We start from the raw sequence: 26,929 nt of genomic DNA on the forward strand, positions 1-26,929 counted from the left end.
GCACTTGCTACAACCTCAAATTCCTTGTTTGCTCTGTGCCTCACCACGGTAGCACCTGAATACCTTTCCCCTCCCTTTCTGCACCCCTCTCCCTCACCTTTTGTTTTTCTCCGGCTCTACCAGAAATGTCGTCAGGCCTAGTACGGTAGTCGCCTGTCTGTTACCATTTCCTTCCCACTCTCCCCCTCCCTTCCTTATCTATGTCTTAGCTCTTACACTATCTGAAATGTCGTCAGGCCGAGTATGATAGTTAATTTCACATCCTTACTGTTCATGGCCTGTAAGAATGTGGTTGTATTTTCCCTTGTTCCTTCCCTTGCCTTGAAGTGCTTTGAAACACATTGTGTATAGGCGCTATATAAATAAACAATCATATCATATCTTATCATATCATATCATATCATTAGTTTGATCAATTTTTGAAGAACTATCAATAAAGGGAATCTCCCCTCCTGCTAACACATTTTCCTTTACGCACAGGATGTCATCCTAGAATTCCTCGTAGTTAGCACAATCATGCACATGCTCACCCTCTGCCACAGGCTCTGCTACAAATGTGGCAAAGTGATTATTTTATACCTGACTATTTTCATTGCTGGATTCAATATAACAACCTCATATGCAGAAGTTCTCTGAGATGTCAATGTAACCTTAGGTTTTTCCAAAATGGAAATCAAAGCATGCTCAACAAACAATGTCTTATAACACCCCATCAAAATACCAGTAGACTCTCTCTATTACGAACGTGGCTGCTGCCAGTGACTATTCACAAGGAAAGTGGCCTTTCATAGTTTGATCTAAAATCCTGCTGTAATATGCCATGGGTAAGTACCCCAATGTAGTCCTCTGTGTAAGCACCGCTGTCATGACTGTCCCATTCGTATCTGAAAATAAAAATAACTCCTTGTCATAAATGGGAATTCCTAACACTGAAGCTGTACAAATTGCTTTCTTCAACTCTTCAAATCCTTCCTCCATTTCCTCAGTTTATTCTATTTTTTCCTTATTCACTTGTGCTTTCTTCAGAGCCTGCAAAAGGGGTCTTGTGTACGTACTATAATCAAATACCCACGCTCTAACATAGTTGCATAATCCCAAAAACTGCTGTATTTGATTTATCGTTTGCGGTTTTGCTGTTTTCATAGTCGCCTGAGCTCTTTCAGGACTGACTCTCTTTCCCTCATGTGAAATCAACTGACCTATGTATAACACCTCTTTTGACAATATTGCGACTTTTCTTTATCTACCATATAACCCTTGTCTGCCAAGATAGTCATTAACTGAATCGAGTCTTGTCTGCACTCATCTTTTGTCGTACTACTAACCAAAATATCATCTACCTACTGTAGAACAACGCTTTTCAATTCAACATTGCCTAAGTCCATCTGCAGAACCCTATTAAAGATTAATGGAGACTCACAGTACCCTTTGGACAAACGAGTGCACTTCAGTTTAGTTCGATTAAACCTAAAATGATGTAAGGTCTTGGAATTCCTTATGCAACGGGATTGAGCAAAACGCATTTTTCAAGTCAATCACCATAAAATATCGTGCTTCTGTGTGGATACTACACAATATTGCCCCGGATTCGGAAATAGAGGAAACTCTGCCTATACAATCTGGTTATTTGGTCTCATGTCTTGTATGAATCTCCACAACCCTCCCTTCGATTTTTTATCATCATTCGATGTGGGATCTCTCTTTTCTCTATTCTGATCCATTAGGTAATACTCATCTTGAATATTACGTCATCATCTGATGGATCATCCCTAAAAATATCCTTGTCATTGACGTCAGTCAGTCTATACCCTTCCCCAATTGCAATCACTCTCCTCCACGGCCTGCCTCGTCATCGGTTCCTTCGCACATGGCCATTTCCACTCGTACTATGGCTTAATTTAACTCGAGAGAAATGGTCTGTCCCTCCTCTTCATCCATAGGTATCGTTGGTCTGAACAAAAACTCATCAGGTATTCAAATTATCTTTCCCACTAAGTCTGGTTGCTATGTCCGCAGAATGAGTACCACATAAAGAAAAATATCTGGCTCTAGTGGCATTCCTCGCATAGCCATTTGCCCTGTAAACACTAATATGAATTCACCCACATTCAAATAATGTATCCTTGGAGTAGAACACATTATGGGCCTCATTACAAGTCCAGCGGTAACCGTGATGGTAAAACCAGCAGGTTGCCTCCAGACATGTGCATTACAGCCCCGGCGGTCCGTAAAGTCAGGTGCTGGAAATTGTAATTCCTCATACCCATCACTCTGCGAGCGGGTACCGTTCCACTCGCCAGGCCTGACCCGGGTGGGACAGCACCCACGCACATGCTTGCAGTGTGCCGGTCTGGAAACAACAGTCCCGGGAGGCTTACCGGCACCATTGTTACTGGACCAGCACACTTGTAATGAGGCCCTTATCATCAGTAAAAGAAATGATCATATAAAGCCTAGTCATTAAATCTCATTCTAAAATCTTAACCAGGGTCTGGCTTGAATACAATAATAAAACAGACATTTCACACTCTCCTAAAGAGACTGGTAATTCTGCTTGTAGCTCCAGAGAAACTTTGAGCATTCATGGCATTTCTCGACATTGGGTATTTTCACTCTCGTATACATAAACGAGTAGCCTCAGTGTCTACTAGAAAAGAAAAGATGTTCCTCCTATCGTCACATCAACCCTTGATTCCCCTTGGGGGTCTGGTGTCAATGATAGTACTGAACACATCAAGGTGCTGTGAGCTGGCCTATTGTGGGTACATGAATATCCCGGTACCCCTCAAAGGACTTCCTGCTACCCCGGTGACACCCCTTACTCCAGGTGTCAATAGCTGTCCTGTGTTTGCATTCTGCTGTATCTGCATGGGTGCATGCTGTGACTGCCCTTGTCGTGCATTCAATGGTACTTTCCGTGGCTGCAATGCCTGTTGCATTTGCGGGCTTGTGCTTGATACACTGTCTGATCTTGGCCGAACCCATTCCTAGCCTATGAGCTATTTGCTGGAGGATAAGCTGTCTCCCCCTTGAGAATTGTCCATTCTGTATATACCCTTGGCTTCCACATGTGTGCACAATATGCCCTGTCATCCCACATGTCGAACATACTGGAAGAGCTCTTCTGACTCGCCCCCATTGGATGAATCCTCCTTGCAATTTCTGAATGTTATTCTGCATATTCTGAAAACCGCCTTGATTATTCTGAAACCACCCCTTCCTATATAGCTCATTCCTCTGTTACATGGCATAAACCCATTCCCTCCCTGATCCATCTGCTATTGATTATTTGCCTGTGATGTACCCCCTGCTTGCTGCATTCCCAATCCTTCTCCGCTTGTCAATACTGCACCTTCTATGGCATACTTTGACAATTTCTTCTGAAATAACTTTGCTTCCTCAAGTTCTCTAGCATTTTCCTTCTTCTTATTTTCCTCTTGCAACAGCCGACAGTTATGCCCTATGGTCAACTGTATTTCTGCCCAAGGCTTTGCTTCCATTCCCACTAGTTTCTTGAGCTGTCTCTGTACCTGCTCCTGCAATCCTTCACATACAATGCGGTAGAATACTGCCACTTTCCTCCCCCACAATTCCGTGTTTCAAGAGTCCACCATCCCTTGAATGCTTTGAATTTAAGCAAGTGATTCTTCATCTCTCTCATCTCATGTGCCATAATTGCACCCGTATCTTATGTATCAGGATACTGTACCCTGAGTGCTCTCCAAACATCTGCTCTACAATTGTTAAATGGTTCCCCATTGTGCGCTGTGTTCTATGCAGTGACACCTGAATACCATGCTCTCGTCCAATTATCAACAGCCCTTTCCTCAAAAATGGCTGCTAGGAGACACTTAATGTCCACTATTGCTAAAGTATTTCCTCCTATTTTTTCAAGCTCATATATCTAGTTTCCCACACCCGCCATTGAACGGTGTGCAGTGATAAAATCGCAGCAATGTCGCCTGTGCAAAAAATCCCAGTAAAAACGCTGTGATTTGACCAGGTAAAGGTGTACCCCTTTATACCATTTAAGGGAGGAGGGGTTGCAGGGGTGTCACCCGCTGCCCTTAAATGGTATAATTGGTCCAGGGGTTGCGGGGATATCTCCTGCATCTTTTACATGGATTGTGACTGCAAAACCACAGCCTTTTTGCCGTGATATTTTGACTCCACGGCCATTTTTTCCATGATTTTAACACATGCAACCCATTAAACTGGGAAGTATATACCTTAAATTACCCTTATCCATTTGTGGCCAAGGAATATACTGTGGTCTGGCCCCTCTTTTCTCCAATAAAGGGAACTGCGTGAACCCAAATCCCCAATCGACTCCCGATGCCTGCCTTTCCATAGTGGGGATAATGGTTCCTGATCGTCTTCTACCTGATAATGACCTCAGCCTGCTCACATATGGTGGCGAGTCTCCCTTCTCGCTATGCGATCATTCTATAGGTTGCTCTGGATGCGCTATAAGATCTAGCATCCTATGCTAAGGCTGCTCTATATCTGACCATCTTGTCTGTCCCCTTCACCCTTATTTAAAGTCAGCCTGTCCAAGGACAAGGATCTATGCTCAAGACTGAATGGGTCCCTTTCTTCGTTTCATGATTGGAAGACCAGGGACTGTTCTCCCTTCCCTCGGCTTCCCAGTTTGCTGCTTTCCCTTAAATCTTGATAGGCTTTATTCATCCTCTGTCTGATGCTCCCTATGCCAAAATTATCCTCTAGGGCTACCTTAGACAGTCGTGATGTTGCTCCCTGTGACAGGAGGAACTCCTCCATATTGCCCCATGATATTACTGGACTTGGTTCTACTCATTCTTTCTGTCTCCTTTTTCACTCCATTTCTTCATCTAATTCTCTTTGCTTTCTTGCATCCCATCTAACCCTATCCTCTTCTTGACTTTTCTTCTATGTTCTTTCATTCGACCTTCACTCTTCTTATTCCCTTTGTCTTGGCATCTTTTTATCCCTTCATTTCTGTTCTCCCTCCTCTTCTCTCTTCCTTTCTCATTTTTCGATTGCTCTCTGCTTCTTGTCAAGCTTCCTTTAATCCTCCGCCCTTCCCTCTTTCTTTTGCTGTTCTTCCTGATACATCTGTTCTCGTCCCTGCCTATTCTTTCTGTTATGCTCATCCTCTTTCAGTCGCTTTTTTTATTCCCTGTATTTTTTATCCTGTTCGTCTTCATCTTCCCTTTGTCTGACTTCCTCGATACTTTTCCCATCAAGCTTGAGCAATATCTGTCCTCCCATCCAGTCGTTCTGTATGAGCATTACCATGTCAGCTTTATTCATTTCTCCTTTCCATCTCTTAATCTCTCATTCTATGTCTGTTGTTACATTTGAACGTTCGCTTTTCTCTTCCTTGTCCTGTAAGACTTTGAAGTTCTTGTCCTTTCTTCTAGTCTCTTCTGGACTATCGTTATTGCTATAAGCAGATGATTCATATATCAGGTTACTATACCCTGTTGCAGCTTTTCGTTGAAACCTACATATTCTGTACTGCCATCATTCACTTCGGGTGAGGTAAGGGGAGCAGAAGGCTCAACACCATCCTCCATACACTGATTAAGCCTCCAATCCTCAGGCGGCGGATCCTCAAGCTCCTCCTGATACATCTTCCAAAGCTCTAAAATAACTAACTTCTTTTCCAATTTCTTCCGTGTACCCAGCATGTAAGTACCTGCTCATGTGTTGCAATACCGCTTTTAACAGCGATCCCCCTTGTGGTCATGGCATGAACATTTCTCTGCTGTGCCCTCTACCCACTCCGCACTATACTACTGTTTGAGGTTAGGCATATGTGTTTTGCTGAGTTTTACACAAATGCATCAGTGGAGTAATATCCCCCATTTTGACAAGTCTCAATTGACTGTCAACACTTACCGTTGATTACACAGATACGTTTCAGACAAACAACAAATATGAGCGCGCTCCAACCTTTGCTGCTCAAAGCCTCTACTGCTCAATAATCTCAACCTACTTTTCGGTTGGTGCCGACAATGACTCAAAAATAGATAGCAACTTTTAATCTCTTCTTTAACCTCACAGTTTCAACACCTCTTTTCAATTGCAAAATACACAAACAGACAGTCATCTTTTCACATGTACACCATGGTACTCCTTTTCAACAAACACCTAAAATACTGGAGTTGGAGTCATTCTATATCATAAACCTGTTTATGTGCAGCCTATTTACCCACTTAGGGCTTTCAAATGACTCCTTCTAGACCTGCCTTGAGGTAGGAAACAGGGCTTACAAAGCGCTCCTCATTTAAACGCTCCTTGTTATATACCAAACGCTTTTAGTTCATATTAGACAACACCACGTTACTTTCCTATGTTACCACAATCCCATTCCCTTATTTTTCCAGTCCCCTCAATTTACCCACCATTCGCTCTTCAGTTCAAGGCCTTTGGTATCATCTCCCCTCCTCCAATCAACCACCGTCACCTTCCGTCCGCTCAGCGCCTGTTGAAACCAGGTTGGATTTCATCAAAGAGGGACCCGTCCCACCTACATCGATCTTCTTGCAAGTTTGCTATATCGGCGGCTCTCCACAGGATATCTTGCGATCTTCCAGCTAGGTGGCGGAGAGTGTCCGATCGTCCGAAGCACTGGAGACCTACTGGTCGATGGGTCTTTTCAGAACCATCCTCTGCTACCACGTGAACACTTAGGCCCTTTAAGCGAGGTTGCGCTATATGGGATGGATGGGGATGCAGAATTTACTCCTACACCAATAATATAATCATCATTGACGTCATACTATGTGGCAAAATAAAGAAAACCTAAGTTGAACTGTGGTTGGTCTACGGGGAGCATCTAGGTATACTTTCTATTGGGGATAGGATGGTGATTGATCTCTAAATTCAGGTGGACAACTATGTCCACCCCTAGTGCAAGTCATCTTCAGTGTCATAAAATACACAACATTTCATTGGCTTTCAAAGTATAGGGCTCTTTGCTACATTGCCCTCTACAATTGGCTGGCATGCTTCTACCCTTCTGGAATATTCCACTCACGAGCAACATTCAATCTGGTACCCCAGGTGTTTGTGGGTGGACTTGACTATGCCTCCCTACCCAATTAACCCATCATCCATCATCATGCCTGCTGTCTGCCATTCAAATTGTCTTTGAACTCGACCTTGCAAAGTATCACTGTGCCTGAGGATAGAAGGGAATGTGAGCACATTTCTACCTCCAGTCTCAATGTAGCTTGCCCAAAGTCTATTTACATCTATCCCATGTGACAGGAGACCATGTTTTTAGCTCCTTCTTTGCCTTTCATACTATTAAATGAATAAAACTTGGCACTCATAGTGTTTACCATTGCACCTCAACAGGAGCTCTCCTAGCTTCTCACGTTCATTGTATCGTCTTGAATAGATAACCAGTTTCTTGGGTTCCCCAAACCTTGCACTGGGCCAGACAACCTTTCTCAATTCTTCCTTCATCGTCAGCTGTCTTTCTCTACTGCACCACACTTTCAGCCTTTTGGCAACTGAAGTCCTAGTTTTCGAAAATGTGACATGGCACATGCAGATTCTATATACATATATATATATTGGTGGCACTGACTGCAGTCTATTCACTACGTATAGCCAGCCTTCATGATTACTTAGTCTACTTGTGGTTCAGCATCTGTGCAGTTATAAAGCAATTTTATATTTTCTTCGCTGCTATTCACACGTACAATCTTCACTCTGCACATGAAATGTTACTTAATTCTTTATTTTGTTATCAGATTAAATAAGGTTTATATTCTCTCTTCCTTGATATCACTTCTTGGTGTGTCACCTCTGCTTTATGTGACGTCACCAGTCTCTTGCCTTCAGTGCTTTACACTTCTTCAGGAACCTCCTTTAAGAGACTGTCATTTCTCAGCGGGTACATCATATAGGGCTTTCTCAATGGATACCTTGTTTTGAGAATTCTTTGTGGGATCGGTACCGTTATTGGCATTGTGCACGTCGCAATTTCCACTTAAAACATACAGGCATAATAGGGGCAGGACGTCCAGTAGAGGCATTTGGCTCTTCCTCTACAAGACAGAGGACATTACATATGACAGTTGGTTTGCGTCCATATTCTCGTGGATTCCACAGTGGATGTTGACCATCTTTAAGTTTTTTGGAGCAGTATAAGTGATGGTGATGTTTGGATTCTGTGTGATCAGGATAATTATCACACAGTGTAAGAAGACGGCAAAGAAGGCAGTAGGAATGAACATCATGATTGATGTCAAATCAGGTTTTGTAAGGGGGTGCTGTTGCGCACGAGGAGAGATGGACACATCTGTGTAGGCTCTCCAGGCAATCTGGGCCACACTATGGAAATAGTCGGCTCCACATAAAATTCGCCTAAGGTGTGCCGCCAAGTCCACAGAACATCCTTGTGAAGTTTGGTCCTGATTGCCTGTGCCAATCCAGTGTTCTCCACTGAAGAAATCGCTGCGGAGGATCCTGAGATGCTATGCCGATGTGCCGCGTGGGCCGCTGGGTGGGAGGAGGAGCCTGGAGGCAAGACGAGCTGAGGACCGTGCGGCTGAGGATTGCATGACCCGCTAACATAAGAAGGGTCTCGGGCGCTCCAGTCTCCGTCGAGAGCCTGCGGACTCCCAACCATATAACCAGCTCCTAGGGAGTGGCAGAGCTGCCTGGGGGCCTGGGCCCCGTGGATAGACAGTAAGAGGGCCGGGGACTGCGCATGTCGTTGTACGCAGGCGGCGTGTCCTCCTGGGCCCATCTGAATCCCCCAGCTGCACTGAAAGGATTGCCGTAGGAAGGCCGCGCAGTGGGGACCCTGCCCCCCCTTGGTATGGACGTGTGCCTCCTCCGGGTCTGCGGCTAAAATACATTGGAGCAGCAGCTCCCCCTAGCCAGGAGCTACTGCATGTCCGCTCAACGCAGGGATACCTGGGCACGCACTGCGGGCTCCGCGCCGCCGCCACACACACAGCGGTCGACTGGCCTTGCAGCCCTGAACATATCCATACCAATAACACAGCACTAGGAGAGAAGTGCCATCTGCTTCAGCCCATATTAGACAAGAGTGGAATACTACTTGGAAGACCCCTCTACAGCTAAGGTCCGGAAAACTAATAGTAAGGGGATATAATCCTCACCCCTTCCACCAAACTTCCCAATCTTAAGCAGATGTAGTGAGAGGCACCGTGATCCTTGCTTAGGATCACCAACATATGCCAGGAAGTGATCAGAAAGTGTGATATACCCCCGACAAGAGGGGGACCCCCCTCTAATAACAGAGTGCACGTGCCCGGCGTCAACCAAAGGTGGCCCCAATTTCAGAAGGCATACAGTGCTACTAGCAACTAAAGGACATCACGACTTTACTGGGTCACTAGGGGGTGCATATTGGACAAAGGCAGAGGCAGATACACTTGTTGAGCAGCCCACAAGGGGAAAGGATAAAGCACCAGAAGGTATGCTTTAAGAAACTGTGTGCTGCTCTATCACCAGGCCCACCACGCCTGAACCTGGCAATAATTACCCCTGAATTGCGCAAAAGAGGGCACAACACCCCAGACTCAGCGAACCAAAGACCATCTATCAGACGAATAAATATAAAGGAACCTGCAATGCAAGTGCTGGCAGATGCAGAGAAGAGGTGGTTGTCTCCCTCATAAAATTTATAGCGAACCCCTACAAATAAATGCACCTAGGGACACATTCTGCCACTAATGCAAGCTGAGAGAGCTATCAAGAACATTGCAACCTTGGTGCAACGCACTGTACTGTGTTGCAGTAAAACCTGCAGAGGACACCCCCTAGAGGAGCCGCATACGATGCCCAAGAATTTCGGATCCAAGAAAGGGAAAGGAGCCATGGAGAAATTCACAACAACGACTAGAAGGGATGTAAAACCCACAGCGTCTCAGGAATTATCACCCCAAACACACCCTGATGCGCCCACCCCCTAGATGGACCCACAAGCGGTCTTCCTGGCCATGCAGCAAGGGTTCTCAGCACTCCCAACCATATAACCAGCTCCTAGGGAGTGGCAGAGCTGCCTGGGGGCCTGGGCCCCGTGGATAGACAGTAAGAGGGCCGGGGACTGCGCATGTCGTTGTACGCAGGCGGCGTGTCCTCCTGGGCCCATCTGAATCCCCCAGCTGCACTGAAAGGACTGCCGTAGGAAGGCCGCGCAGTGGGGACCCTGCCCCCCCTTGGTATGGACGTGTGCCTCCTCCGGGTCTGCGGCTAAAATACATTGGAGCAGCAGCTCCCCCTAGCCAGGAGCTACTGCATGTCCGCTCAACGCAGGGATACCTGGGCACGCACTGCGGGCTCCGCGCCGCCGCCACACACACAGCGGTCGACTGGCCTTGCAGCCCTAAACATATCCATACCAATAACACAGCACTAGGAGAGAAGTGCCATCTGCTTCAGCCCATATTAGACAAGAGTGGAATACTACTTGGAAGACCCCTCTACAGCTAAGGTCCGGAAAACTAATAGTAAGGGGATATAATCCTCACCCCTTCCACCAAACTTCCCAATCTTAAGCAGATGTAGTGAGAGGCACCGTGATCCTTGCTTAGGATCACCAACATATGCCAGGAAGTGATCAGAAAGTGTGATATACCCCCGACAAGAGGGGGACCCCCCTCTAATAACAGAGTGCACGTGCCCGGCGTCAACCAAAGGTGGCCCCAATTTCAGAAGGCATACAGTGCTACTAGCAACTAAAGGACATCACGACTTTACTGGGTCACTAGGGGGTGCATATTGGACAAAGGCAGAGGCAGATACACTTGTTGAGCAGCCCACAAGGGGAAAGGATAAAGCACCAGAAGGTATGCTTTAAGAAACTGTGTGCTGCTCTATCACCAGGCCCACCACGCCTGAACCTGGCAATAATTACCCCTGAATTGCGCAAAAGAGGGCACAACACCCCAGACTCAGCGAACCAAAGACCATCTATCAGACGAATAAATATAAAGGAACCTGCAATGCAAGTGCTGGCAGATGCAGAGAAGAGGTGGTTGTCTCCCTCATAAAATTTATAGCGAACCCCTACAAATAAATGCACCTAGGGACACATTCTGCCACTAATGCAAGCTGAGAGAGCTATCAAGAACATTGCAACCTTGGTGCAACGCACTGTACTGTGTTGCAGTAAAACCTGCAGAGGACACCCCCTAGAGGAGCCGCATACGATGCCCAAGAATTTCGGATCCAAGAAAGGGAAAGGAGCCATGGAGAAATTCACAACAACGACTAGAAGGGATGTAAAACCCACAGCGTCTCAGGAATTATCACCCCAAACACACCCTGATGCGCCCACCCCCAAGATGGACCCACAAGCGGTCTTCCTGGCCATGCAGCAAGGGTTCTCAGCACTCAATGAAAAACTGGATGGGATTAGCGCCAATGTCGCCTCCATCAAAGCGCAATTAGACAAGACCACAACAAGGATTATGGATGCAGAAACACGGATCACCGGCACAGAGGTAGAAGCACTGAAATCCTTGGTCTCAGCGATGGCAATAGAACTATGGACGGTAAAAGCTAAATGTGAAGATTTAGGAGCCAGATCGAGACGGAATAATATCCGCATAGTCAGCATTCCGGAGGAAGCTCTTAAGGGACCCATGGAGCAAATGGTGGAAACTCTCCTGCTCAATCTTCTGGGGGATCCTGGGTGGTCTCCCATGTTCATTGTGGAGCTTGTGCACAGATACCTCGCACTGAAACGTAAACCCGGAGCATACCTGAGGCCCATTATAGCTCGCTTGATGAATTACAGGGACAGAGACTTAGTGCTGAAAACCGCCAGACAAAAGCAGGAACTGAGATGGGAACCAAATACCATACACATTTTCCCAGATTTCATGCCGGCGGTGCAACAAGAAAGGCGCCAGTTCACAGGGTCAAAAAGCTATTGCGCGAACGCTAGGACCCTAACTCCATGTTATACCTGGCCAGGCTAAATGTTCAGCATCAGAACAAAACCTACTTCTTTACATTTCCTGAAGAAGCTGCGAACTTCATGGAAACACACATCCCAATTCCGACACCTTCCCAAGAAGTGAACACGACCCCTGAAGGGGCGGGAAAAAACGAGGAAACTTTGCAACGGCGAAGGCGCCAGAAAACCAATCATGATGTGACACGGAAGCACCCCCCCCCATAGGGGAGGCCTAATAGAAAAGACTCATCCAAAATGACTAAAACGTAGTAAGAAGGGCACCTTTCATCCCTACACTATACAAATGAGTTTGAGTAGCAACGTGGAGCTGACGACACTAATAAAAGACATGTGCAGTTGCGGCCTAGGATGTCGCCACAGACCCCCTGTAGCAAGTGCACTATAAGTTGAAGGTTGGGATGGGGTAAGACATGGGGCATAGTCGCAGTTAGGGGGACTATGAAGGTGGGGGAGGGTTATGGGGCACAGTTGTTGGGGTGCAGTTCTTTGATTAAGAGTTTAAGAGCACAAAAAAGCACACAGACGATGAACATGATCATGATTACTGGCACAATGGAAATAGAACACAGCACATAGCATTCTATCCATGTCCAAGGGATTGGCTGACATAGACAACAAAGACATGAAAATGTTAAGCTGGAATGTCCGAGGCCTGGGGACCCGCATTAAGAGAAGGAAAATACTAGCGTACATTAATAAACAAGGCCCTGAGATAGTCTTTTTACAGGAAACACACATGGGGCATCAGCACGACGGACCGCTGGCCCCGACCTGGGGGACACATCAATACTACACAACGTACTCTAGTCGTGCTAGAGGGGTAGCGACTCTCGTGCACAAAACTCTCCCATTCACTCGCCTCAGCTCCGAATGTGACCCTGGGGGACGCTACATTTTGATCCATGGCTTGCTTCACGACAGAGAGGTTGTACTGCTTAATACATACGGCACAAACCTGGATGACCCAGACTTCTACTCCTCGTTATTTGGGAAGCTCGCAAAGTTCCCCACGGCCCAATATTTATGTGGGGGAGACCTTAATACCATATTAGATGTGCAACTAGACCACACATCGACTCAATCTAGGGCACTCTCCAAAGCCACCCAGAAGATATTCGTCCACATGGCTGATCTAAACCTGAGAGACGCATGGCGTTCCATGCATCTCGCTAAAAAAGAGTACACATACTACTCCACCGTACACAACATGCATTCCAGAATTGACCTTTGGCTGCTCCCTAGTGAGGCAGTGGGGTGGGTCACTGAGGCGCATATCTACCCTAGGACATATTCAGACCACTCACCAATACAGTTAACGTTGAGAGTCCCTGAGATCAAAATAAGCAGACCACCATGGAGATTTAAGCTGTCAGCCCTTCAAGATCTAGTCTATAAGTCGACATTAGCTCAACACATACAAGAGTACTTTGACATAAACGAGGGCTCAGTGGCCAGTCATGTGATACTGTGGCAGGCATTTAAAGTCTGCATCAGGGGCACTGCAATGTCCACAGAATTCGGCGTTCTCAGAGACATAAGTAGGACCCTTGTGTGGCATGAAACGGAAATTGCAGACAAACAAACCCAGAATGCACAGTCCCCAACACCACAGCTACAACTGGAAATTAAAACCAAATTAGATGAATTCCGGGAAGCAGCGGAACGAGAAATCCGATACTTTGATAAACCCGGCGCAGCGCGACGATATGGCGAGGGCGAGCGCTCGGGGAGGCTCTTGGCTAGAGCGGTGCAAACTGAAAGGACTCCAACCGCCATTCCATGTATAAAATTACCATATGGGGAAATAACCACAGATAACACCGAGATTAGATTCTATGGGCCTGATCACGACTTTGGCAGTATCCCTTAAATCCGGCAGTAGTGCTAATACCGCCGGATTTAAGGGTCTGCCGAATCAGGGCTTCGGTGGATTTTGCCACAGCTCCGAGCTGGGGGGAAATCCACAGAAAATTTGCGCTATTACCGCCGGCGGGAAATCCGCTGGCAGTAAGAGCGCGAAAATTCCCCATTGAGCCCAATGGGGAATGGGGCATTCCCGAATGGGCTCAATGGGGAATGGGGAATTACTTTACCACTGAATTCGTGATCCGGCGCTATGAGCGCCGGGGAGTTCGGCGGTAGGGCTAATACCGCCAAAGTCGTGATCAGGCCCGATGTCTTTTATAGGCAGCTATACTCCACCCAAAGTAACGCTACCACAGAGGAGTTAGATCAGTACCTCTCCAGTATTCCGATGACACTGCTAGCAGACGTCACTAGTGAAACTTTAGAAAATCCAATTACTGAGGCTGAGATAACAGAAGCCATAAAAGCACTCCCCAATGGGAAGGCACCAGGTATAGATGTCCTAGGTGCCGAATTTTACAAGGAGTTTGGTGCACTCCTTGTACCCAGGCTACATACGGTATGGAAGGAGGCCCTCGAAAAAGGGAAATTACCCGAAACCACCAGGGAGGCAGTCATCACATTATTACTTAAAACTGGGAAACCCCCAGACGAATGCGGCTCATACAGACTGCTTTCACTAATAAATACAGACGCCAAAATATTTGCCAAACTGCTAGCAACTCGATTAACCCCCCTGATGCCTTATATGGTCCATGAAGACCAAGCCGGTTTCGTGCTTGGAAGGTCCACGGCAACGAACATTAGACGTTGTCACAGGATCTTGGCGACTATACCTGAAGATACCCAGGGGGTGGCAGGCTCTCTTGACATGCAGAAAGCACTTGACCTGGTATACTGGACCTTTCTGTTTAGAGTTCTACAAAATTATGGATTTGGTCCCAATTTTATCAAATGGGTCAACATACTATACATGCGCCCATATGCCAGGATAAGTATCAATGTTATCCTATCAGACACACTTGAACTCTTAGGCGGCACCCGACAGGGCTGCCCACTGTCTCCTTATTATTTGCCCTGGTGATAGAACCGTTGGCAGACATACTTAGATCCAGGTATGGTGCATATTGATTGAGGCTTGAAGGTAAATTAGACATCAGCACTCTATATGCCGACGATATACTCCTGTATTTAAAAAACCCAGACCACACACTAAGTAAAATAATAGCAGAAATCAAGAAGTTTGGCAATTTCTCAGGCTTAAAGCTCAACGCTTATCAGAAATGTTCCGTCTCACTAAAGCAACAAGGGAACCCCATGATCTCCTTGGGCTCACTTGGAACCCGACACACCTTCAATATCTAGGAACTTACGTGGCTAGAACCGCCGAAATTAACACGGGCCTTGAATTACAACACCCTAGCGGACGCCCTGTGTGTGAAAATGGCACGTTGGTGCGCCTTACCCATTTCAATGATGGGAAGGATTGCCCTTATCAAAATGATAGTGCTCCCAAAACTCTTTTATCTATTTAACACAGTACCGGTGTGGCCTGGTCGGGGGTTGTTCACCAAAATAAAGAGCGCCTGTATTGCATTTACATGGGAAGGGCATCCCAGATTGAGTTGGATGACACTGACGGCTCCATATACGCAGGGCGGCACAGCGGCCCCTGATTTTGAACTATATTATCTGCCAGCGCAGGCACGTTACGCTTTCCAGTGGGCCACCAGCTTCCTAAACCCGGAGAATACAGCACATGAACAACACGCGACAGAACCTGCGACGCTGCTGCATAACATGACAATCCCTCGCCCCAAACATTACAACTCCACTGACCCAACACAGGTAACAAGCACAGCCTCGGCCAAAATTACCGATATATACACCACAGACAAATTGTATCACCCTAGCATGCCTATTTGGGGAGATCCACACATACTGCCTACCCTCGACAAAGAGGCAACAACACATTGGAGTGCCAAAGGGGTCGTTCAGTGGGGTCAGTTGTTCCCTGATAAACTTTTTTATCCTGGGAAACATTAAAAGTTGTATTGGGAGACTCAGCCAAATATAAACTGCAATATATGCGTTTGAGTGCATCAATTCGGAACGTATGGCCTACTGTACCAGATGAGCCAGATACTAATTTGGGATTGGGCTACATGTTCACTGAACGAGCAGGGAAAGTTACGGCATCAACATTATACAAAACTATAGCTCAAACTCGCCCCATGCCTGAGCATAAAGCCAAAGTCAAGTGGGAACAAGACTTGGGGGAGAGAATTGAAGACCACCAATGGCTACAAATATGCTCCCTGACCAAAAATATATCCTGTAATTCCAGATACAAACTCATACACTACAAGATAGTCCAGAGAACACACTACACCCCAGCTAAGGTCAAAAGCATCTTCCCCACAGCAGACACTACATGCCCGAGATGTAACTCCGGGGATGCGGGCATTTACCACATAATATGGTCGTGTATAAAACTGAAAGACTACTAGTCAGAGATTTGTGCAGCACTAGACGCAATGGCCGACCAACCTAATTTTGGACCCCACGGTTATGTCTCCTGGGAGCCATAGGAAAGATGAACCAGACGGGGCGGAAACTTGCTGATAGCCAAGAGGGCTATATTGCTGAAATGGAAGAATAGTGCGCCACCCACAAAAGAAGACTGGGAAAAAGACATGATATGGACAAATGACACTGAGGAACTGTACATAAACTCAGTACAACTCCATTCTAGGCCTAGGAACATATGGGCTAGATACAAACAATACCTGTCAGATCAAGCAGAGCTTGAGGACTCGGACTGATAGCAAATGCCTTTTCATATGTTGTAATGTTGGCACTTTCAACAAATGTGTGTATGAATCATCTGTGTGCAATAATAAATAAAGGTTTAAAAAAAAATCAGGTTTTGTAAAATACAGAGAGGCCAGCATCGTAGCACTTGAGGGAACGAAGTTCCTGTATCTAAAGAATCACAAGAAGTATGTAGGATGATGGGTCTATTGCAATCTGAAAAGAATGTGCAGCTAAATGACCTGGTGTGTGGATGAACATGTAAAATCTGCTGGCACACTAAAGGGGTGATGAAGATCTGGATGGGTGATGACTTGACCAGAGGGGGGAATGTAGAGGAGCAGCTAATTGCCTCTGGAGGGGGTCCTGCCCCCTACCTCCTGTATGTTGGAAGCCTGAGATTGTGCCTGCCATGCTTGACACCAGGAGTTGCGACCATACCACTGCAAATATTCAAGAAACGTTATCCACTAAGAAAACCCTACAAATGTATCCCCGAAAAGATGACAATCAGAGGAAGGAGCTCCCTGAAGGAATATAAAATTGAAAGAGGAGTTGGTGATGTCGCGAAAGACGAGCGTGATGCACTGAGAAAACTGGCTGAAGAAGAAAATATGGACCTTATAGAAACTGATGACAAAGTAAAGAATCGAGTACATTTTCATATGTGGAAAAAAGATTGCACATGTAAGAAGCACTGCAGAAAACACTAACCATTCAATAACTGTACAGATGCTATAACTCAAGTAGATCAAGTAATCTTAGAAGCTGGCTACAAGTAGTGAATAGACTGTAGGAGAAGCCGCCATTGTATAGAAGCTGTACATTGGTGTCATATATTTAGTAAGCTTGGACCCATGAAGAAAGATCTGAGAGCTGTGTTGCAGCAAGAATTAGCTGAGATTGTGGAAGAGTCTGCAAGGGCTGTCTGGCCTGGTCTCAAGGCTGAAGCAGCCAAGACTGGTTATCTATTCTTGAAGGCAGTAAACGTGAGAAACAGAATCATCCCTTGTTAAGGTAAAAAAGAAAGAACTCCAGGAGTGCCAAGTGTTATTCATTTAAGACAATAAAATGCTGCAAAGCGGACCAAATCATGGTCTCCTGTCATGTGATCCATGGATGGAAATAGAGTTGGGTGAGGAGTTCTAGAATGATGATAGTGTGTGCACACACTCACTTATGTTCCCAGAGACAAGGATACTTTGCAACACCAAGTTCAAAGACAATCTTCATTGCAGAAGGCATGGGTGATGAGAGATGATGGGCTAATTGGGTAGGCAGGTACAGTCAAGTCCCCCTCCTTTCACCTGGTGTTTGAGCTTACATGCTGTTAAGTGAGCCAAATGTTTCAGAATGGCACTAGGGTGCCAACCAATTATAAAGGGCCGTACAACAAAGGGCCTTATAGTTTGAGAGCCAATGATATACCGTGTATTTAACAGTGATGAAGATTACTTGCACTAGAGGTGGGCATATGTTGTCCACCTGACAGTAGAGAGCCAATCACAATCCAGTCCCTTATAGAAAGTATGCTTAGATGTTCCCCTTGATCGTATCAAAATCCCTCGTAGGTTTTTCTCATTTGGCACATAGTATGATGTCACCTATGATGGAATTTTACTATTTAAATATATTTTTTTTAAGATGCACTGAGTGCTTGAGTGAAAGTCCATTGATGTCAGTTGTAACTTCCTGTTTTAGATAATTGTTAATAAAACGGAAACCTTTGCCATTTCCTGAGTTGGTTTGATTATTTGGTTTCAGAATTATTCTGCATCCCAACCACTGCAGGCACTCTACCTAAAGGGCCTTACCTTCAGGCACACAACCCAGAACATTCAAAAACACACATCACATCACTTCTCACTCACTCACCAGTCACTCATGCCTTTTCTTCCATCCACTCAATGCATTCTCTATACAGGCACACACCCACCCACCCAAAACATTAAAAAACACCCATCACATCACTTCTCATTCACCCACCCTTCACATACATACATACATCTGACACACACTTCACACATGCAAAATACACATCATATTGCAAACAAATGTCTTCTTACCTTTTTCTTGCAGCTTCAGTCCATCCCTTCAGGCCGCCTCGGCTCATCTGTGCTGCCCACAAACAGGAACCAGAAAGCTACAAGAGTTTCCTGGTTTCTGTATGTTAGCTGCAAGGAAGCTGAGGGAGAGCGGAGAAGGGGTTGGAGCTGAACGTGTCAAGTGTCATGTGTCATGTGACATGTGCCACATGTCACGGTCAGCTCCAACCCCTGGGTGTAGAGGCCCCACAATTGATGGATACATAACCTTGCATAGGAGACATACACTGGGAAAGCTTAAAAGCTGACGGGCCCTACGATTAAGGAAAGCCAAATTAGGGATGGATGCTGTTGACTATCTGTGATTGAAGTGTTTGCCCAGACACCTGCGCTGTCCAAAGAGGAGTCCTCCTGTCCTTCCGGAGTGCCAAAATCAGAGGTTTGCAATGTATGTAGATTAATCCAAATGAAACCAAGTGTATGTGGGATCTGCCTGCCTTAATGTTTTCACTAATTAGTGGGTGGGGGAGACACTGGGTAGATCCTTAGCATATTTGACTGAATATTAATTTAATTAACTCCCAAATAGATTGACACAGTTGGGACCTGAGAGGAGTTTGAAACCTCTGCCCTTTTTCCTAGCTGAAAGTTAAGTTATAGTAAATTAAAGTAATTGGGTACATTTGTGTTTCCTGTCAACCCCAGACTTCTCTGAAGAAAAGGCGTGTCCTTATCTAAAAACAAAATTCACAACTGTGCCCACCCCCTAGACCTTGCCTTTAAACAGCGGGGTGCTACGTATAACTGAAGTGTGGTTTTTTTGGTTCTGGGGAGAGAAGTGCTCTGCCAAGTGAAATTCTACATTGAAAAAAGCTCACACTTTCCTAAGAGTGAAAAAGTAACCCTGAAGCAGAACCGTTTTTCTATTGCTTTTGGGTGAAAAAGGAAGAAGTGTTCTATCAAATGTATCCTCAAAGGTCTGTGTGATTTCAAACTGCTAGCATTTTCAAGTGTGTAGGAATGTGAAATGGCTTTGAAGACGAAAACTGTGCAGTTGTTTTTTACTGTATCAACTGTATCAAGCAAGAAATATGCTATAGATGTGCCATGGTATTATTTTAACTTTGACATCAAAGGGGTTAGCGGGACAAGAGTTTTGACCTATCTGTTTTGCCTGTTTCCAGTACCTGAGAGAAAAAGGAAAAAGTGAGTTTTGTCTTGAAGCTTTGTTTTGTGCCACAGAGAAGGTGGCATGTGTGACCATTTAGTGCAAGATTTATTGAACCTATTATTTAAATAAATATAAATTCTTTCTATACTACGGACTGATTCTTGGCTCATTTTTGGAACAGGGGGAGGGATCTATATGAGTCATAGACAAGCTAGCTGAACACAAATGAATGATTTATATTGTGTGGTCATCTTGATTGGGGAAAGGAATTCCCCATGTTAAGCGTGGACTTTCAATATATTGTTACAAAGTAAAACCTAAGTAACCGAGGGGAACCCAGATGTGGGCCCCTTGCTCTCTGAGCCCTAGAGAGGCTCAGCTTCAACTTACTGAGGAGGCCCAATAAGGCCATAACATGTGTCTGGGGTTGCTGATGGTACTCTTGTATAGAGGAGAATTGCCTAGCATTTCAGTGTATGTACGGTTTGGTGGATCTATCTCCTAACCAATTTCAAAACTGGTAAATGACTTGACTGTGCGCACAGGGGCAGTTAGGTGAAACCAGGCTGCAGCCCCAGGAAAATGGCCACACTAAAACCTTTGATATAGTCATTTGCGACACTAATCAACACTAAGCAACACTAAGCTTATGCAGAGAAAGACCTTGCTCTGGCCCTTGCCGATTTTTACAGCCTCTCCTTTGCCTCTGGATCCTTCCCCTCCCCTCTGAAGCACTCCCTTGTGCTTCCTCTACTCAAGAAATCCACAGCTGAACCATCTTGTCCAGCTAACTATTGCCCAAATTCCATTACTCCCTTTTTGGGTAAACTCCTGGAAAAGCTGGCCACCTCTCAGTTTAACCTTAATTCTGATTCTGTTGGCTCTCTCCATGACCACCAATCTGGCTTCAGAGCTGCCAGAAGCATGGAAACTGCTCTCCTGAATATCCGTGAAGATCTGCTCTCCAACCATGACTCTAATATTCCCTCTGTCCTCATCTTACTTGATCTCTCCTCTGCCTTCGACATGGTCAACCATATCACCCTGCTCAACCATCTCTGTGATAACCTGGTATCACCGATCAGGCTCTGGCCTGGATGACCTCTTTGCTCTCTGATCGACCCTCCCAGGTCCAACTTGGGTCCTTCCTGTCATCTATCTCCCTCTTTACCCGTGGTGTTCCCGAGGAGTCTAACCTCTCGCCCTTGCTTTTCAACCAATACCTGGCAACTCTTGCCCACTGCATTGCAATTTGCTGCTCAAATTTCCAGTGCTATGCTGACGACACCCAACACATTTTCAGGCTGCCCTCAGCCACTTCCTCTCCTTCTCTCATCTCTGATTGTCTAACTGCCATTCGAGATGGTGTGCCGCCAACGACCTTTGTCTAAATGCCAACAAGACTGAGATCCTCCTCATCAGTACTCGTTCTCCATCCTTTCCCCTCATCTCTGCCCAGCCTCCCTTGGCCCTCCTCCTACCCCTACCTGTGAGGCAAGGAACCTTGGGGTCATCTTTGACTGCACACTTTCCTTCTCTGCCCACATCTCTGACATCTCTAAAAAGTCAAAATTCCTACTGCACCTCCTCAGAGGTACTCTGCCTTTCCTCTCCTTCCCCCCACAAGCTCACTGTCTCCCACGCTCGGGTTCTCTCTAGGTTGGCCTACTGTAACACCCTCTTTCTTAATCTACCTACCTTCACTCTACGCCCTTCACAACTAATCCAGAACAGGACTGCAAGACTTGTCCTTGGCCTCAAGCCCTGGGATCGTATATCTCCAGCACTGAAATCCCTTCATTGTCTCCCAGTGGATGCAAGGATTACATTTAAAACCCTCTGCATTGTCCACAAGGCTTTCTGGGACCTGGGTCCAAAATAGCTTCAACTATCCCTCTATAAATACCACTCCTCTCAAGCTCTTCACTCCTCTACCTCTAACTCCCTAAGGGTTAGTCATTTTTCAAAGAAACAAGCTGGGTGTAGATCTCTATCTTTGGCTGGGGCCTCCCTTTGGAACAGCGTTCCTGCCCTCTGAAGCCTGAGGAGAACCATCTCCGGTTCTGGAAGCACCTCATGACCTTCCTCTTTGCTTCTGCATTTTCCACCCTTTACCCTTGCTGATCTGTTTCTCTCTCGGCACTGTGCACCTGGCCACCCTCGGTCCTCCGGGTACCTGCTCACTTTGCCACCCACCTGCACTGCCTCCGGGCCACCCCTTGCACGGGGTCTGTATCTGTACCCATAGAGTCCCCTACCCGGTTTTCTTCGACACTTAGCAGACTTCCCTGTCTGCTTAACACAGCACTTGCCACTTGCTGACTAAACTGCCACTGTTTATTGCCTTTATTTATTTATGTTTATTTATTATTATTTATCTGTTTCTCCTCTGTTCCGCACTTTCCACTCTCCCCCTTCTATGCACTTTTCCCCCTTTCCCATGCACTTGCGCATTCTCAATGTCACTGGGCCTAGAAAGATTGTTGTTTTTGGTCTCCCCTGTTTCCTCTTCCTTGCCTTGTCGCCCTCTGAAACACTTGTGTCCAAGTGCGATATAAATAAAATATCAATTCAATGAAATTCAGTTAGAGCCATCAAATGCTCCAAAATGGACCAACCTCAATCTAGAGCCTCATACGGTCTGAGAAAAAAAGATACAAAAATTGGCTTAGGCTCTGGCTCTGGCGTCTGAGCACCAAGAACGCCCAATGGCAGCAGATGATGGGTGCCTTGAAGTCTCAAAACTCGTGCAGTATCTGGCAAAAACTTTTCAAGCCAAAGAAAAAGGCCAAGAAAACATTATAAATCCTATGGGGGAAGGGTATGGGACTCAAACATAAGATCTAATATCAGCATAGCTTACCGTCCAACTCCCCTGGACCCAGCGCTGGGCGGTGAGTGGCCAATACAATTTTCTCATGACTCTCTAATAAAGACCAGTTCTAGATTAAAAAAACTCCCAGGCACCGGGCCTAAATAGCCTTTCCAACTTCGTACTGAAGTCTGCCCCCGATACCTGGGTGACGCTCCTATTGGTACTGTTCAGGAAAATCAGGATAACACATGAGATTCCTTGCTCATGGCAGCAATCAGTCCTGTTGCCCATTTATAAAAAGGGTGACAGGAGCTTACCTGAGAATTATCGCCTTTTGTCTATGCTTGATGCAACTGGTAAGATATATGGTTTGCTGCTTCTTTGGGAACTACAGAGGTGGGTAGAAGCCTCAGGTTTCCTCCATTAATACCAGACGGTTTTTCGGCAAAGCATAACATCAGGCTTCTTGACATGGTAGTAAAAATGTCAACTGCCAAAGATAGCCCCCTCTTGTGTGTCACATTTGTAGACTTTAAGGCAGTATTTGATCACGTGGACAGAGAGAGACTATGGCTTAGGCTCCAGACTCTGGGCTGCCCTCCTTGATTAACATAATGCCATCAAACATCTTCATTATAACAACAATCTTAGTGTCCGCTTAGATAATTATATGATATGTTATTTATAACGCGCTTAATACCCAGAGTTTTCTAAACTCGGACTCTGGGATCGAACCTGTGGAGCTCCGTGTCGTTTTGCTTCCAAGTCGAGCACGTTGCCCCTGAGCTATCCTGCCAAGACCTCAATGAGGGAAGCACAACTGGGCTGATAGATATAAATCGAGGAGTCAAGCAAGGATGCCTGCTTGACTAATATAATCTTTATATCGCAGACTTACCTGATCGCCTGCTCAAGAGCTCAAATTGTCCTCCTACAGTGGACAGGGACAAAACTGGCTCTATGCTGTATGCCGATGATTTGGTATTATTTGATCACACACTGAGTTGGATGAATGCCATGATGAACGAGTTACATGATTAGGCAGAGGTAAAATCCCTGATGTTAAACCTTTTAAATACCAAATGCATGTTATTCACTAAGAAAACTGTATACAAAACAGCCCTTGCCACAAAATTGGGGGTGGTGGATTACATGCAACGTTATCCCTACCTTGGTCTTGAAATGAATAACAGAAATAACTATGATGAAATCATAGTCTCGAAGTGCCGAAAAGGGGGCCAGATAACGTCTATGCTTTGGAAATGTGATAATAACACCACAGGCTTCACAATTCAGGGCATCATGACCTTTTACAAACAATGCTTTTGTCCTATGACCCTTCACGGCTTAGATGCTATTGAGATGAAGGAGACTAATTGGCTAGATCACCTGGAGGGCAGGTTCTGGGGCAGGGTGTTCAATGTGTCTCCTTCATGCCCCATAGAATATTTGCTGCTTGAACTTGGTATCATGTCACTAGGTACTCATTTGCTCATAAGGAGAGGGATTCTCTATATAAAATTTAAAATGGCACCATTTTGCCCCTATTGAATGAACTGGGCAAAACCAGTGACGCTGTAGTTGCTGGAGCCCAGTTGGCATTTGAAACTCTCAATCTGGATTTTTTGGGGGAAAATATGCTGGCCACTCTGCCAGGAGGCATGGCGCAAGCCTCCAGATAAAGCCTTAGTTCTTTTAGTTTTTTCAAAAAATGAAGTTATTTTACAAACAAAAGTATTGGCCGCTTTGAAACATGGCCTTTGAAACAGCCACTTAGTCTTTGTTAGAATTGAGACTTGTCCGTTCATAAGAATGCACACACAACACTCATTCATTCAGAGATAGATCGAGATGGGTCCACATTGATGCACACACACAGTCTGTGTCATTTCAACTGGTTGATGGCATCGTGTTGTGCTAAATTCGTAAGACAGCAGATCGGTGAATGGGGGTTGCACATGATAGAAAAATACAATAGATATGTTAGTATAGCATCATGAGAATTGCTTCTTCCTTCGTCCATCCTAGTTGCACTTATCAAAAAAACATATTATTGGCACGTGTCCCTCCTACATGCTGTAAAATTCAATCTAATCACATTCTGTGTATGTGTCAGAAGTATGGTGCTCCACATTTTAAAATATACAGTGAAATTTCAATACCACTTGGTGCCTTAAAAATGCAGATTTTAAAAAACGAGTCACTTCCCAAGAATGCCAGCAGTTGTAGGTAGCCCGACTTCAGCCTCATGCGTATGGTCTTTCAGACAGAGCACTGCAAAGCAAAGGGAAGTTCACATGCACACACTGACTTGTGAGCAAAGCAGGGCTGGTTGCGGCCCGCTCTCCCATCCAGCTCCACAAACAGGCAGAAATACTAGATTGATAGCCCACACCTTGAAGCCATATTGGAAAGGGGCATTTGGTTCAATGCAGAATTTGCGGTAGCTAGTTACACTGGGAAATTGTTGTTTAAACTATTTCACGCCCACTTCATTGTGCTTGAGATGGCCATCTAAGTTGCACTGTCAGTCTACACATGATGAGATGTACAGATCATTTCTGAAACGGCAAATCGTTTGGGGCATATGTTTAAAAACAAAAATCTTGTTTGTAATACAAGGGTACCAATGGAGAACGCAGGGGTTGTAGCCCTGGTGACCACAAAATGACATCCTGTTTTTCACCAAGAGGAAGAGGGTTTGGATTTCAAGCACCACAGACAGGAGTGTCTAATGGAGCATCTCCACGATTTTGGGGATTTGGTGCTCAATGTTGGTCATGTGGAAAAGTAGGACATATGGCACAGTTTACACAAGCAGGGGGGGAATGCAACACAACTGGCTGCAATTTAGCCCAAGCGGCGGCCCACATATACACCACCATATAGCACTACACAGCAAGATTATAACACCGAAGATTATATACAATATCAACCAACCCAGGAGCTACAAATACAGCAAACACAGCAGGCAGTTCAGCTGCAGACACAGCAGGCAGTTCAGCCACAAACCCAAGAACCACAGCAGATGGTACAGCCTTAGATGCAACAAGCACACATGCAACCACAGACATCACAAAATACAATACCACATATTGCTGCAAGTGCCGCCGACAGCTAGATTAGGAGGTGTGACAGTAGTGGGAGGGAATCCCTTTACGGGAACATGACTGAACATGTTGCCATAATAGGACATCCCACAGAGCGACTTGATGTGCCACATCCTATCGATTATCGCAGACCTACAAGAGGAACCGAGGGATGGGGTGACCATAGGCGACAACAGTTTTTCCTTCTTAGTTTTTACCGGAGTAACAAGATCTTGTGTTAGGGAGGGAAAGATTCCAATGTCAGGGAGATCAATGGACACACACAGATTCTCTGGGGCTATGACCACGGTTCCTTTTACAGATTACATGCCCATAACAATAGGATAACATGAACATGCACCTCAAAACACTTGTGTATAGCTGCATCACAAATGATCAATAAATAAATAAATGGCTATGGCAATATTATATTCCCAGAAAACACCAGTTAACATATTGGGGAAAGACCTAATGAGCAAATTAAACATGACCATTTATTTTGCTGAAGAGGGAATAATATGTTCAACATCAGGCATTCATTATCTGAACAAGCAAGAATGTGTGAGGGCAGTGTATGGCATAAAGCACAAAGAGGGGGGAGCTAAACCCAAAGGACTTCCTTTATGGGGTACAAATGCTATTGGCATGGCTTCCACAAATACAAGATACACACTTGAGATTACCAACAGAATGTTTGTTTAGACCCGAGGTACCAACGGACGTGGTAGAAGGGCAAGTTATCATAATTGAATTAGAAGTAGCAATAGTGAGATAGGACAGAGTGATATGGCATGGAGTTGGTGACAATGAAGTAACTTGGCACACAGTAATATCGCTTGACTCAGCACACAGACTTACTGATTTGACAATGAGAAACTATTTAAAGGTGATTATTGAGATGACAATGTGATGTTCAACATTTGTATCACCGATCAGATGCATATATAGTACAGAGAGGTTCCCTACACATTAATGTTGGTGAGAAGAGAACCATCATTTTTACAGTAGGATTTTGCAAAGGTGCTGAGTATATTGTGTACTAGTAATCCACATGATGCCAGCTTATTAAAAGGAGTTGGATTGGTTAAGATAAAACTGAAAAAAGGTGCCATTTTGCCACAAGTAAAACAGTATCCCATGTCAAAAGAAGCAGTTTTATTTATCCGTTTA

This window comes from Ambystoma mexicanum, chromosome 1p (genome assembly GCF_040938575.1).
Source record: "Ambystoma mexicanum isolate Mex_15411 chromosome 1p, UKY_AmexF1_1, whole genome shotgun sequence".
NCBI lineage: Eukaryota > Metazoa > Chordata > Amphibia > Caudata > Ambystomatidae > Ambystoma > Ambystoma mexicanum.